Here is a 12,678-nt window from a genome sequence, read left to right on the forward strand (position 1 = left end):
CAGTACCTCCCATTCCTCTTGGCTCGGAGGATCGACCGGTACATTGATAACAGCTAGGTTAGAGATGACTGCATCCTTGGACTCCAGAATCCGTTTTATCATATGAAAGGTGGAGTTCCACCTTATCATACAATCTTCTCTGAGCTTCAGCTCAGGCATGTCCATCTGTCGTTGTGTTATTTTGAGCCTGTGTGTGGCTGTTGTGCTCCTGTGGAAATATTCCACTATTGACTTTCTCCACAGCAGGCTTCATCACCTTCAGAGCATCTCTCACAATCAGGTTAATTGTGTGTGCAAGACATTTCGTAATTGTGCTGGGTTCATTTCAGGGTTTTAACTGCTTTGGTTATGTTCGCTGCATTGTCAATAACACAACCACCTACTTTGTTGATAACATTCCACTCTTTTGCCACTCTGAGCAGTTCCCCTGCTAAGTTCTCAGATGTGTGTCTGTCACTGAACTCAAAACAATTCAGAAGGCAGGACACCATTTTATCGTCTTCAATAAAATGACAGGTAACTGAGGAGAAGGATGTGGGGGTTCAGGATGTCCAGCTGTTGGTTGTTAGAGAGGGCTTTATTAACCCTCTCTTGCAGGGATGATTTTTTTGAGAGAGGGTTTTCATGCTTGGAATGTTGTACACGTGATCTCTTCTTGGTGTATTCTATTGATTAGTCATGCGCTACAATTTTGTAATGTCCTAGAATTCAAATTCTTTATTTGGGGGCCTTTAGCAGGTATGAGATTAAAATGTGATTAATTAGATTAATTACAAATCCTGGTATTAATGAGATTATTTTTGTAATCGCCTGACAGCACTACTTTTTACCGTGTTTAGGAATATCCTTGTCCCTCCCTGTTGCTCCTCTGTCTGCCCTCCCCTGACTCTGCTGTCCTGACCTGCTGTGTGGAGCTGCCGCCGCCCCTCCCCCACCCCCGCTCCCCCCCTCCCCTGTGAGAGACTGGCGGTCACTTCTGAGTGTGAGCTGACAGCGGGAGATGTCACTGAATGCAGGAAGGCCCCTTGTGTGTCTCTGAGTGTTACGGGCCTGTATGCAGAACACCAGAACTAATAGTGGGGTCTATACTGTGCTACTAATAATTTTCCTACAGGGATTAATAAAGTATATAAATTTACTTTATTAATCCTGGGCAGAAATTATCTACTATCTGCTGTCATACAATCACAGAATTTACAATATTACACAGACCACAAGACCGCGTTTAATTTGTGAGCATACATTCAGAGGTCATGTAGCTGTTGGGCTACCAGACCTGGTTTCCCTCCTGAACTCCTTCATGTATTCAAGGCGTCAGTGTGGCTGCAGGGAGCCAGTCCGCTGTCACGTGATCAGTGTGGCTGCAGGGAGCCGGTCCGCTGTCACGTGATCAGTGTGGCTGCAGGGAGCCAGTCCGCTGTCACGTGATCAGTGTGGCTGCAGGGAGCCAGTCCGCTGTCACGTGATCAGTGTGGCTGCAGGGAGCCAGTCCGCTGTCACGTGATCAGTGTGGCTGCAGGGAGCCAGTCCGCTGTCACGTGATCAGTGTGGCTGCAGGGAGCCGGTCCGCTGTCACATGATCAGTGTGGCTGCAGGGAGCCAGTCCGCTGACACGTGACAGGCACGTGACGCTCAGACGCGCGCGACTGCCGGCGCTGCCAGTCAACTCCTCAGACGTCCGCATCTCATTAGAGTCACGGAGAGAAGTTGGATGAAGAGCAGCGGACACGGAAGTTCTGTTTCTGTTGTGGCTGAAAGCACATTCCTGTGGTGAAATCCGAGGTGAGTGTGTTAATACGTCACGAATCTAACATGGCTTTAACAGAAAGTTGTCAGACAGGCGATGCGTCACTGCACGGTTTTTGACAGCAAGAATAATAACCAGTACTGATGCTAGTTTTTGTGCGCGATGAGTGTATGTACCCGTGTGCGTAAATCACGTTTTAAAGTTTTTGTGTGTGGTATTTGGTCGTATATGTGTGTAATTACACATTATTTTTGACTGATAGCCAGAATAATACAAATATTAATGCTATTTTTATATATTTAACCTGCGTGCACGTGTCGTGCACGTATATGCTAGCATGCATGTAACGCTCGTTTTGGAAGGCGTGTCAACGTAGTTCACACTCATCCAGAGTCTGAGGCTGATGTTCAGGTGACTGATCCTACTGGATACATCTGTAGTTTCTTGGAGATATGCAGAAAGTGATTGTAGTAATTTAATTTACTGACTTGAGGCCGTATGCAATGTTAGTGATGCATTCAGGGTGTTTGGATACTGTCCATTTGTGTGTGATACAGCCCATCATACAAACTGCAGAAATGTAAATTTGAGTTTGTGGTGATTTCAGAATGGTTGATTCAGCAACCCTTCTACATGCATGTTTTTACCCCAAAGGAGCACTTCTCAACTTACGAATGCTTTTTGAATGACATCATTTGATTATATATATAGCTGACTTTTCTCTAACTGTACTTTGAGTTACAGTGCAGTTTTGGGAAAAAATAAAATATTCATTTTGCTTTAAATTGTGGTTTTGGGTGAATACAGATGCTCTGGTGACAACAATAGAATTTGTAGATGATGTGGCATTTTGCTTGTGAGAAGCATTGAGGTGGAAATTCCTATAAAAGTATATTGATCTTTGCTTGACAAAATGGATATGAGCAATCAACAAGAACATGTATTGCCTTCTCTTTTGGGGGATAAGTAGAAATGTTTATCAGGGAATGTACTATATCTGGTTATGGGTTGAGTGAATCCAGTTCTGAATATTGATCTATTGAAGCTGGAATGTGTTTACATTTGTGTCTCCCTGTGTCTGCACCTTGACAAAACAGATATTTAACCATTATAAAGGACAGTGCCTGTAAAGTTCTTTTGATGAGGGCCAGGTATACTTTGGTATACCTGTAACATAATAAAAATTGGGACAAACTGAAAAAAATGTAATACATAACTGGCCTAGCAGCATCAAATGTTCAGGGTGTGCCATGTGGAGCAAACAAATGTTTGGTGAGGTGCTGACCATGTGGAGCAACCTACTGAAATCATTAGGACTTAAATTGGATGTTGTAGTGTACGCGTTGTAATACAAGGTCATGTTGATATAAAAAATGTTCAAATGAATTAGAATACACTAAACTAATAGTAATGAATGTAGGAGATTGGAAAAAATTGTGGTAAGGACAGGCTGGCTCTATCACCGTACCTTAAAATTTGTGCAACTTCCAAGTATACATCAACATGACTATTCCAGATGATTATGAACTATGATTATGAATATGTCTTTAAATCAGTTATTAGTTTGGAAGGATGTTGTTTGTGTTGTTGGATACATTTGAAACAATTTAACAATATTTTCACAGAGGCCTAATGTCAACAAGGAGAACCAGGATACGGCCTGCAGATGATGCAAAATCATACATTCTGTCTGCGAGGGACAAACCAGCATTTATTGAATGACATATTGACGCCAACAAAGGTACAGGGCATTATTTGGGTGCACAATACACTGTTATAAAGTTGATATTTAGGATGCATAGCAAAAACATATCTTTGGGAACAAACTTCATTTCAACTGCTAATTATTCAATGTAAAATAATTAAGTTCTTTACCTTACAGTCATATTTCTAGTTCTGTCTACATTCACCTCTATGCATTTACACACTCATGTGTCCCTGGTCTTGTCCTTGTGGGGTCTTGAAATCCTGGACACACAGTTTTCTCTTTTGTTGCAGCCAGTTAACTTTACACACTCCGTTTCTAGTCTTATCCTTGTGGGGCCCTTCCGTCTGTAACTTATAATATATTACTTTATTTATCTACAAATAGCAGGTTTTATCTTTACCAGCTTGCAAACGATTGTTTTGATCTGAATTCACAGGTGATAAACAAGCAGCCTCCCATTCCACCAGCCGCACCTGAAATTGGTACCCTTGGATCTACAATCTCAGACTGATTACATCAGCGCCTGTGACAGCAAACAGGTAAAGTAGCAATGCAGAAGCCATCATTGCCAGTTATTTTAACTTGTACATTAACCAGAATAAGAAGGGCTAGTGCTGCTTGTGTTTCACTAATGGTTACTGCCTGGATTTGTGTCCTATTTGAAGTAACAGACTTGACCTTAGTCATATTTCTAGTTCTGTCTACATTCACCTCTATGCATTTACACACTCATGTGTCCCTGGTCTTGTCCTTGTGGGGTCTTGAAATCCTGGACACACAGTTTTCTCTTTTGTTGCAGCCAGTTAACTTTACACACTCCGTTTCTAGTCTTATCCTTGTGGGGCCCTTCCGTCTGTAACTTATAATATATTACTTTATAAACAATTGGCAACACCTGTCAACAACCAAGTGAAGTCATTACTGTCATAAAATAGCACTTTATTAAGTATTAGAGGTTTGACATGGCTATGTTGAATGTAACCCATGTTACTCCTTCATTTGTTGTTTTATTTCCTTGTTCCACTAGTATAGACTGAACAATGCTGTTATTTTTGAGTTTACATGTCATTTCAGAAGCTGCTTTCACTTGAACTAGTGCTTTTAAGACAGAAATATCTACAAATAGCAGGTTTTATCTTTACCAGCTTGCAAACGATTGTTTTGATCTGAATTCACAGGTGATAAACAAGCAGCCTCCCATTCCAACATCCGCACCAGAGATGGTACCCTTGGATCTACAATCTCAGACTGATTACATCAGCGCCTGTGACAGCATACAGGTAAAGTAGCAATGCTGAAGCCATCATTCCCAGTTATTTTAACTTGTACATTAACCAGAATAAGAAGGGCTAGTGCTGCTTGTGTTTCACTAATGGTTACTGCCTGGATTTGTGTCCTATTTGAAGTAACAGACTTGACCTTAGTCATATTTCTAGTTCTGTCTACATTCACTTCTATGCATTTACACACTCATGTGTCCCTGGTCTTGTCCTTGTGGGGTCTTGAAATCCTGGTCACACAGTTTTCTCTTTTGTTGCAGCCAGTTAACCTTTACACACTCCGTTTCTAGTCTTATCCTTGTGGGGCCCTTCCGTCTGTAACTTATAATACATTACTTTATAAACAATTGGCAACACCTGTCAACAACCAAGTGAAGTCATTACTGTCATAAAATAGCACTTTATTAAGTATTAGAGGTTTGACATGGCTATGTTGAATGTAACCCATGTTACTCTTTCATTTGTTGTTTTATTTCCTTGTTCCTCTAGCATAGACTGAACAATGCTGTTATTTTTGAGTTCACATGTCATTTCAGAAGCTGCTTTCGCTCGAACTAGTGCTTTTAACACAGAAATATCTACAAATAGCAGGTTTTATCTTTACCAGCTTGCAAACAATTGTTTTGATCTGAATTCACAGGTGATAAACAAGCAGCCTCCCATTCCACCAGCCGCACCTGAAATTGGTACCCTTGGATCTACAATCTCAGACTGATTACATCAGCGCCTGTGACAACAAACAGGTAAAGTAGCAATGCAGAAGCCATCATTCCCAGTTATTTTAACTTGTACATTAACCAGAATAAGAAGGGCTAGTGCTGCTTGTGTTTCACTAATGGTTACTGTCTGGATTTGTGTCCTATTTGATGTAACAGACTTGACCTTACAGTCATATTTCTAGTTCTGTCTACATTCACCTCTATGCATTTACACACTCATGTGTCCCTGGTCTTGTCCTTGTGGGGTCTTGAAATCCTGGACACACAGTTTTCTCTTTTGTTGCAGCCAGTTAACTTTACACACTCCGTTTCTAGTCTTATCCTTGTGGGGCCCTTCCGTCTGTAACTTATAATATATTACTTTATAAACAATTGGCAACACCTGTCAACAACCAAGTCAAGTCATTACTGTCATAAAATAGCACTTTATTAAGTATTAGAGGTTTGACATGGCTATGTTGAATGTAACCCATGTTACTCCTTCATTTGTTGTTTTATTTCCTTGTTCCTCTAGTATAGACTGAACAATGCTGTTATTTTTGAGTTTACATGTCATTTCAGAAGCTGCTTTCACTTGAACTAGTGCTTTTAAGACAGAAATATCTACAAATAGCAGGTTTTATCTTTACCAGCTTGCAAACGATTGTTTTGATCTGAATTCACAGGTGATAAACAAGCAGCCTCCCATTCCAACATCCGCACCAGAGATGGTACCCTTGGATCTACAATCTCAGACTGATTACATCAGCGCCTGTGACAGCATACAGGTAAAGTAGCAATGCAGAAGCCATCATTCTCAGTTATTTTAACTTGTACATTAACCAGAATAAGAAGGGCTAGTGCTGCTTGTGTTTCACTAATGGTTACTGCCTGGATTTGTGTCCTATTTGAAGTAACAGACTTGACCTTAGTCATATTTCTAGTTCTGTCTACATTCACCTCTATGCATTTACACACTCATGTGTCCCTGGTCTTGTCCTTGTGGGGTCTTGAAATCCTGGACACACAGTTTTCTCTTTTGTTGCAGCCAGTTAACTTTACACACTCCGTTTCTAGTCTTATCCTTGTGGGGCCCTTCCGTCTGTAACTTATAATATATTACTTTATAAACAATTGGCAACACCTGTCAACAACCAAGTCAAGTCATTACTGTCATAAAATAGCACTTTATTAAGTATTAGAGGTTTGACATGGCTATGTTGAATGTAACCCATGTTACTCCTTCATTTGTTGTTTTATTTCCTTGTTCCTCAGGTATAGACTGAACAATGCTGTTATTTTTGAGTTTACATGTCATTTCAGAAGCTGCTTTCACTTGAACTAGTGCTTTTAAGACAGAAATATCTACAAATAGCAGGTTTTATCTTTACCAGCTTGCAAACGATTGTTTTGATCTGAATTCACAGGTGATAAACAAGCAGCCTCCCATTCCAACATCCGCACCAGAGATGGTACCCTTGGATCTACAATCTCAGACTGATTACATCAGCGCCTGTGACAGCATACAGGTAAAGTAGCAATGCTGAAGCCATCATTCCCAGTTATTTTAACTTGTACATTAACCAGAATAAGAAGGGCTAGTGCTGCTTGTGTTTCACTAATGGTTACTGCCTGGATTTGTGTCCTATTTGAAGTAACAGACTTGACCTTAGTCATATTTCTAGTTCTGTCTACATTCACCTCTATGCATTTACACACTCATGTGTCCCTGGTCTTGTCCTTGTGGGGTCTTGAAATCCTGGACACACAGTTTTCTCTTTTGTTGCAGCCAGTTAACTTTACACACTCCGTTTCTAGTCTTATCCTTGTGGGGCCCTTCCGTCTGTAACTTATAATATAGTACTTTATAAACAATTGGCAACACCTGTCAACAACCAAGTCAAGTCATTACTGTCATAAAATAGCACTTTATTAAGTATTAGAGATTTGACATGGCTATGTTGAATGTAACCCATGTTACTCTTTCATTTGTTGTTTTATTTCCTTGTTCCTCTAGTATAGACTGAACAATGCTGTTATTTTTGAGTTCACATGTCATTTCAGAAGCTGCTTTCACTTGAACTAGTGCTTTTAAGACAGAAATATCTACAAATAGCAGGTTTTATCTTTACCAGCTTGCAAACGATTGTTTTGATCTGAATTCACAGGTGATAAACAAGCAGCCTCCCATTCCAACATCCGCACCTGAGATGGTAACCTTGGATCTACAATCTCAGACTGATTACATCAGCGCCTGTGACAACAAACAGGTAAAGTAGCAATGCAGAAGCCATCATTCTCAGTTATTTTAACTTGTACATTAACCAGAATAAGAAGGGCTAGTGCTGCTTGTGTTTCACTAATGGTTACTGCCTGGATTTGTGTCCTATTTGAAGTAACAGACTTGACCTTAGTCATATTTCTAGTTCTGTCTACATTCACCTCTATGCATTTACACACTCATGTGTCCCTGGTCTTGTCCTTGTGGGGTCTTGAAATCCTGGACACACAGTTTTCTCTTTTGTTGCAGCCAGTTAACTTTACACACTCCGTTTCTAGTCTTATCCTTGTGGGGCCCTTCCGTCTGTAACTTATAATATATTACTTTATAAACAATTGGCAACACCTGTCAACAACCAAGTCAAGTCATTACTGTCATAAAATAGCACTTTATTAAGTATTAGAGGTTTGACATGGCTATGTTGAATGTAACCCATGTTACTCCTTCATTTGTTGTTTTATTTCCTTGTTCCTCTGGTATAGACTGAACAATGCTGTTATTTTTGAGTTTACATGTCATTTCAGAAGCTGCTTTCACTTGAACTAGTGCTTTTAAGACAGAAATATCTACAAATAGCAGGTTTTATGTTTACCAGCTTGCAAACGATTGTTTTGATCTGAATTCACAGGTGATAAACAAGCAGCCTCCCATTCCAACATCCGCACCAGAGATGGTACCCTTGGATCTACAATCTCAGACTGATTACATCAGCGCCTGTGACAGCATACAGGTAAAGTAGCAATGCTGAAGCCATCATTCCCAGTTATTTTAACTTGTACATTAACCAGAATAAGAAGGGCTAGTGCTGCTTGTGTTTCACTAATGGTTACTGCCTGGATTTGTGTCCTATTTGAAGTAACAGACTTGACCTTAGTCATATTTCTAGTTCTGTCTACATTCACCTCTATGCATTTACACACTCATGTGTCCCTGGTCTTGTCCTTGTGGGGTCTTGAAATCCTGGACACACAGTTTTCTCTTTTGTTGCAGCCAGTTAACTTTACACACTCCGTTTCTAGTCTTATCCTTGTGGGGCCCTTCCGTCTGTAACTTATAATATATTACTTTATAAACAATTGGCAACACCTGTCAAAAACCAAGTGAAGTCATTACTGTCATAAAATAGCACTTTATTAAGTATTAGAGGTTTGACATGGCTATGTTGAATGTAACCCATATTACTCTTTCATTTGTTGTTTTATTTCCTTGTTCCTCAGGTATAGACTGAACAATGCTGTTATTTTTGAGTTCACATGTCATTTCAGAAGCTGCTTTCACTTGAACTAGTGCTTTTAAGACAGAAATATCTAAAAATAGCAGATTTTATCTTTACCAGCTTGCAAATTATTGTTTTGATCTGAATTCATAGGTGATAAACAAGCAGCCTCCCACTCCAACAGCCGCAGTGTCCCCCGCCTCACGCCCTACGCCAGCATGGGATAGGCTTCAGCACCCTGTGACCCGCCACGGTGGACACAGTGGCAGAAAATGGATGGATGGAGATGTGGCCCACTTTATTTTCAGTTTTTTCTTTTATAAAGTTATCTTTCTTTAAGTTTTTTTTTTTTTTTAAATTGAACTAAGGCTAAAAGGCCTCAGGGTAGAAAGTTTTTGTTTTATGTTTTTCACTGCCTGTTTTTGATTTTATATTTTTGAAATGAAGCCCACTTGTTTTTTCTTTTATAAAGTTATGGTGATCTAAGCTCAAAAGAAGGCCTTTTTGGAAAAAAACCCAGTGGAGAGCAAGGCAGTAAGGTTTTGTATGTTTTTGTCACTGCCTGTTTTTTATTTTGCATTTTGTTGTGATGAGGCCATATTTATTTAAGTTTTTTCTTGTTTGTTGATAAAGTTGGGTTAATGTAAAGCATTCATGTCTTTGTCACATGTCTTGTACCACGCTACGATATAAAAGCTAGAAATGTGTGTGCAGGTGTGTAAAAAAGGGCGTCTAAGGTAGTAAATGCTAGAAATTGGGCCTCACAATGCAGCAAAAAACTTACTTGGAGACAAAAGTTTGGAAATATGTTAAACTCAAGTGATATTTGTGAAATAGATTTTTTTTCCAGCTTGCCTGATTTTTTACAAAGTTGTAGCACCAGTGGAAAGGGTGGACCCCACAAAGTAGCAAAGATGAGTGAGACCCGGTAAGGTAGTATAAGTGAGTATGTGTGTGTGTGTGTGTGTGTGTTTGTGTGTGTGTGTGTGTGTGTGTGTGTGTGTGTGTGTGTGTGTGTGTGTGTGTGTGTGTGTGTGTGTGTGTGTGTGTGTGTGTGTGTGTGTGTGTGCAGGGGCCAGTACATATATCCATGCGTGAAAATAGAAAACAAAAGAGTGGAAAAATAATTTCCCTACGGGGATAAATAAAGTATGTTTCTTCTTCTGATTTCCCCATTTTCCTATACCTTTATGCTGCTCAAGTCAAGGATGCCATATGGTTAAAAGGAATACTCAAATGGATTTTATCCACTCCTCGAATCCCACAAAGATCCTGTTTCATCCAGTGCTGCTGCTCACTTGTTCTATTCTTACAGTGTAACATTAATAGATGCTGCTGCTCTTTCTTCTGACTCACACACAAACACATGCAATGCCCTCCGCCCAGCTACATGAATGATTTAGAAGCATGCACATTGACTATCTGCCACCTGCTTTGGGCTCTGCTCAGGCCCACCTAGCGACTGCTGGCCCTGCATGTTAATGTCTACTGGATAGGGACTTGCATGTTAACATGGATTGGGACACCGGGGTTGCTGACAGAGTGACAATAAGCTGTGCCCCTCTTCTGCTGGTTAAAGTGCAAAGATAAGATATCAAGGAAGTTCTTTCATTTTCAGGACTGCATGTGTTCAGCCAAACTGATGCAATAGTTCAAGTTCAAAATGTTAGAGGTAAAAACCATTTATCTCATAGAAAATTTTCACATAGTGGCATAAAAATGCTGAGATAAATTCAGGCATACAGTGATCCCTCGTTGCTAATGTGTTCCAGAAACCATCCACAAAAACGAAATTCCGTGATATAGCGAAAAAATGATTTATTTTATAATTTACGGTAATTTAAACATTTATGAACCCTCCCCATACTGATATTAAACCGCCTTTTATCTGTATTACCTTTTCCCATACGCTTATAGACTGTTTAAAGCACTTTTGTGTCTCACAGAAATGCACTGTGTTCTGAGAGTCACAGATGGATGCCGTCAGCCAATAGAATACACGTACAGTATCACGTGACTACCTGCTAAAAATCCACGATGAGGTGAAGCCGCGCTTGTTGATGCACAAATGCACGAGGGATTACTGTAGTGCCATCTGACCCAAAGGTAGAACAGGTTGTCAAATTGCACTGAATTACCCATCTTTCCAAGCAATTGCTTTCTAGAATTACCAGTGATATCTGCTGATGCTATGTCACACATGGAAACTGTTAATAGTGCACTTCCCTTTTGTTACCTGAATGTTTGACTGTTTTGCTATAGCACCATTCACAAGTTCACAATGCTGTTGATAATGTGCAGAAGTAGTGAATTTTACTTAAAATGGAAAGGAAAAGCTCTTTGCGATTGGCCACACACAGTAGCAGTGAACAAGGGTTTCATCTACATGGGTTGAAAGGCAGAGTTGAGATTAGAGAAGAGATTTTTTTGGACAATTGAAGCCACATAACATTTTGATCTCAAAATGGACATTATGGGACTGGCCAATCAGTGGAAGATCTCCCGTGCCCTCGTCTTTACAAAGGAACTCCTACGGAGACTTCACCACTATACTTACTCTTAAATGGTTGAATGCATGACCAAGAGAGTGCAGAACTCTGGCAGATCGATTGGAGGAGGACTCAGTGACATCTCAGCTACTTGGTGTTAAAACAAACAACATGTTTTTGCAGAAATGTTTCCCAGAAGTTACATCTGTAAAATTTAGGCCCCGTCCACATGTAGCCGGATCGTTTTGAAAACTCAACTTTTTTCCTCCGGTTAGGCCTTGCGTTCACACGACAGCGCATATATGCGAGATGAAAACAGAACTTTTCGACAGTGACAGTTATTGGCTGTACAAGGGCTATTTTATTGGTTTACATTTAACCTTACACTTATGTATGAACATAATAATACCAATAATAATAACAACAATAATGAAAACTGATAATAATGATGATGATATTAAATATAATAGTGAACCTGTGGTTTGGTAAAGAAATCGGTTGAGACAGGTGTTTTGAAATTAAATGCAAGTTTTATGGGAGAGCCCAATATACAATCTAGTCAAGAAGAAACAATAAATTTGATTGTCTGATTATTATTCCTAAAATTTTATTCAAACAGATGTCATAATTAGAGTCATGGATTTATAATTAGAGCATTTCAATCTCATTCATTCCTTGGTCACACTTGCTCCATGAATATGATATCTTCTTATTAAGTGAACTGTTATTTTTGTCGGTTTGCATACCAAGTCTGTGTGTGTTTGTGTGGCGGCAGCCAGTGTCTGAGCACAGACAACAAAGGAAGGTAATTGAAATTCATTGTATGTCTATGGTCACTTTCTTCCCATTAAGTTTTGTTTCCAATTCATTTGCTCTCCTAAATACAATTAATTATTTTCTGAGTATAATAAGCATGTTCTTGAGGAATATTAATATTTAACTCGCAGCTTTTTTCAAGAGGCTGCGTACACCACAGCTTAAGGAAAGACTGTCACTGATTTTCACAGCCATAATCACAAAGATATCATTTGAAATAAATTCATGCATTTGCATCAGATGCGGCGATTCTGTGTGATATCTGTGGATTTAGTAATGTGGGCACAGGTGTTGCTGTTTGATTTACACATGTATGTGTTCTCTAGGTGAGACTGTGGTCTGTGCATAACTGTATAACAGGATTAACCCAACTGGGTTGCATATCTCTTCCAACTATCTCCCACTGGCAATGAGGAGTCTGTCAAGCTGAGGAGGCTGTCAGT

General features: G+C 39.8%; 1 protein-coding gene and 1 long non-coding RNA gene across 4 annotated transcripts in view; both read left to right on the forward strand.

Annotated features, from left to right (window-relative positions):
• The window catches only part of cadm2a (cell adhesion molecule 2a), a 209,510-nt gene that overhangs the window by 39,390 nt on the left and 157,442 nt on the right, over positions 1-12,678 (forward strand). The window lies entirely within an intron of this gene.
• Positions 1,965-5,461, forward strand: LOC137606541 (uncharacterized). Its single transcript, XR_011037861.1, has 4 exons — positions 1,965-3,488; positions 3,892-3,994; positions 4,634-4,735; positions 5,376-5,461. It is a non-coding gene; the product is annotated as an uncharacterized lncRNA (long non-coding RNA).

The sequence above is a fragment of the Antennarius striatus genome, chromosome 13 (genome assembly GCF_040054535.1).
Source record: "Antennarius striatus isolate MH-2024 chromosome 13, ASM4005453v1, whole genome shotgun sequence".
Taxonomy (NCBI): Eukaryota; Metazoa; Chordata; class Actinopteri; order Lophiiformes; family Antennariidae; genus Antennarius; species Antennarius striatus.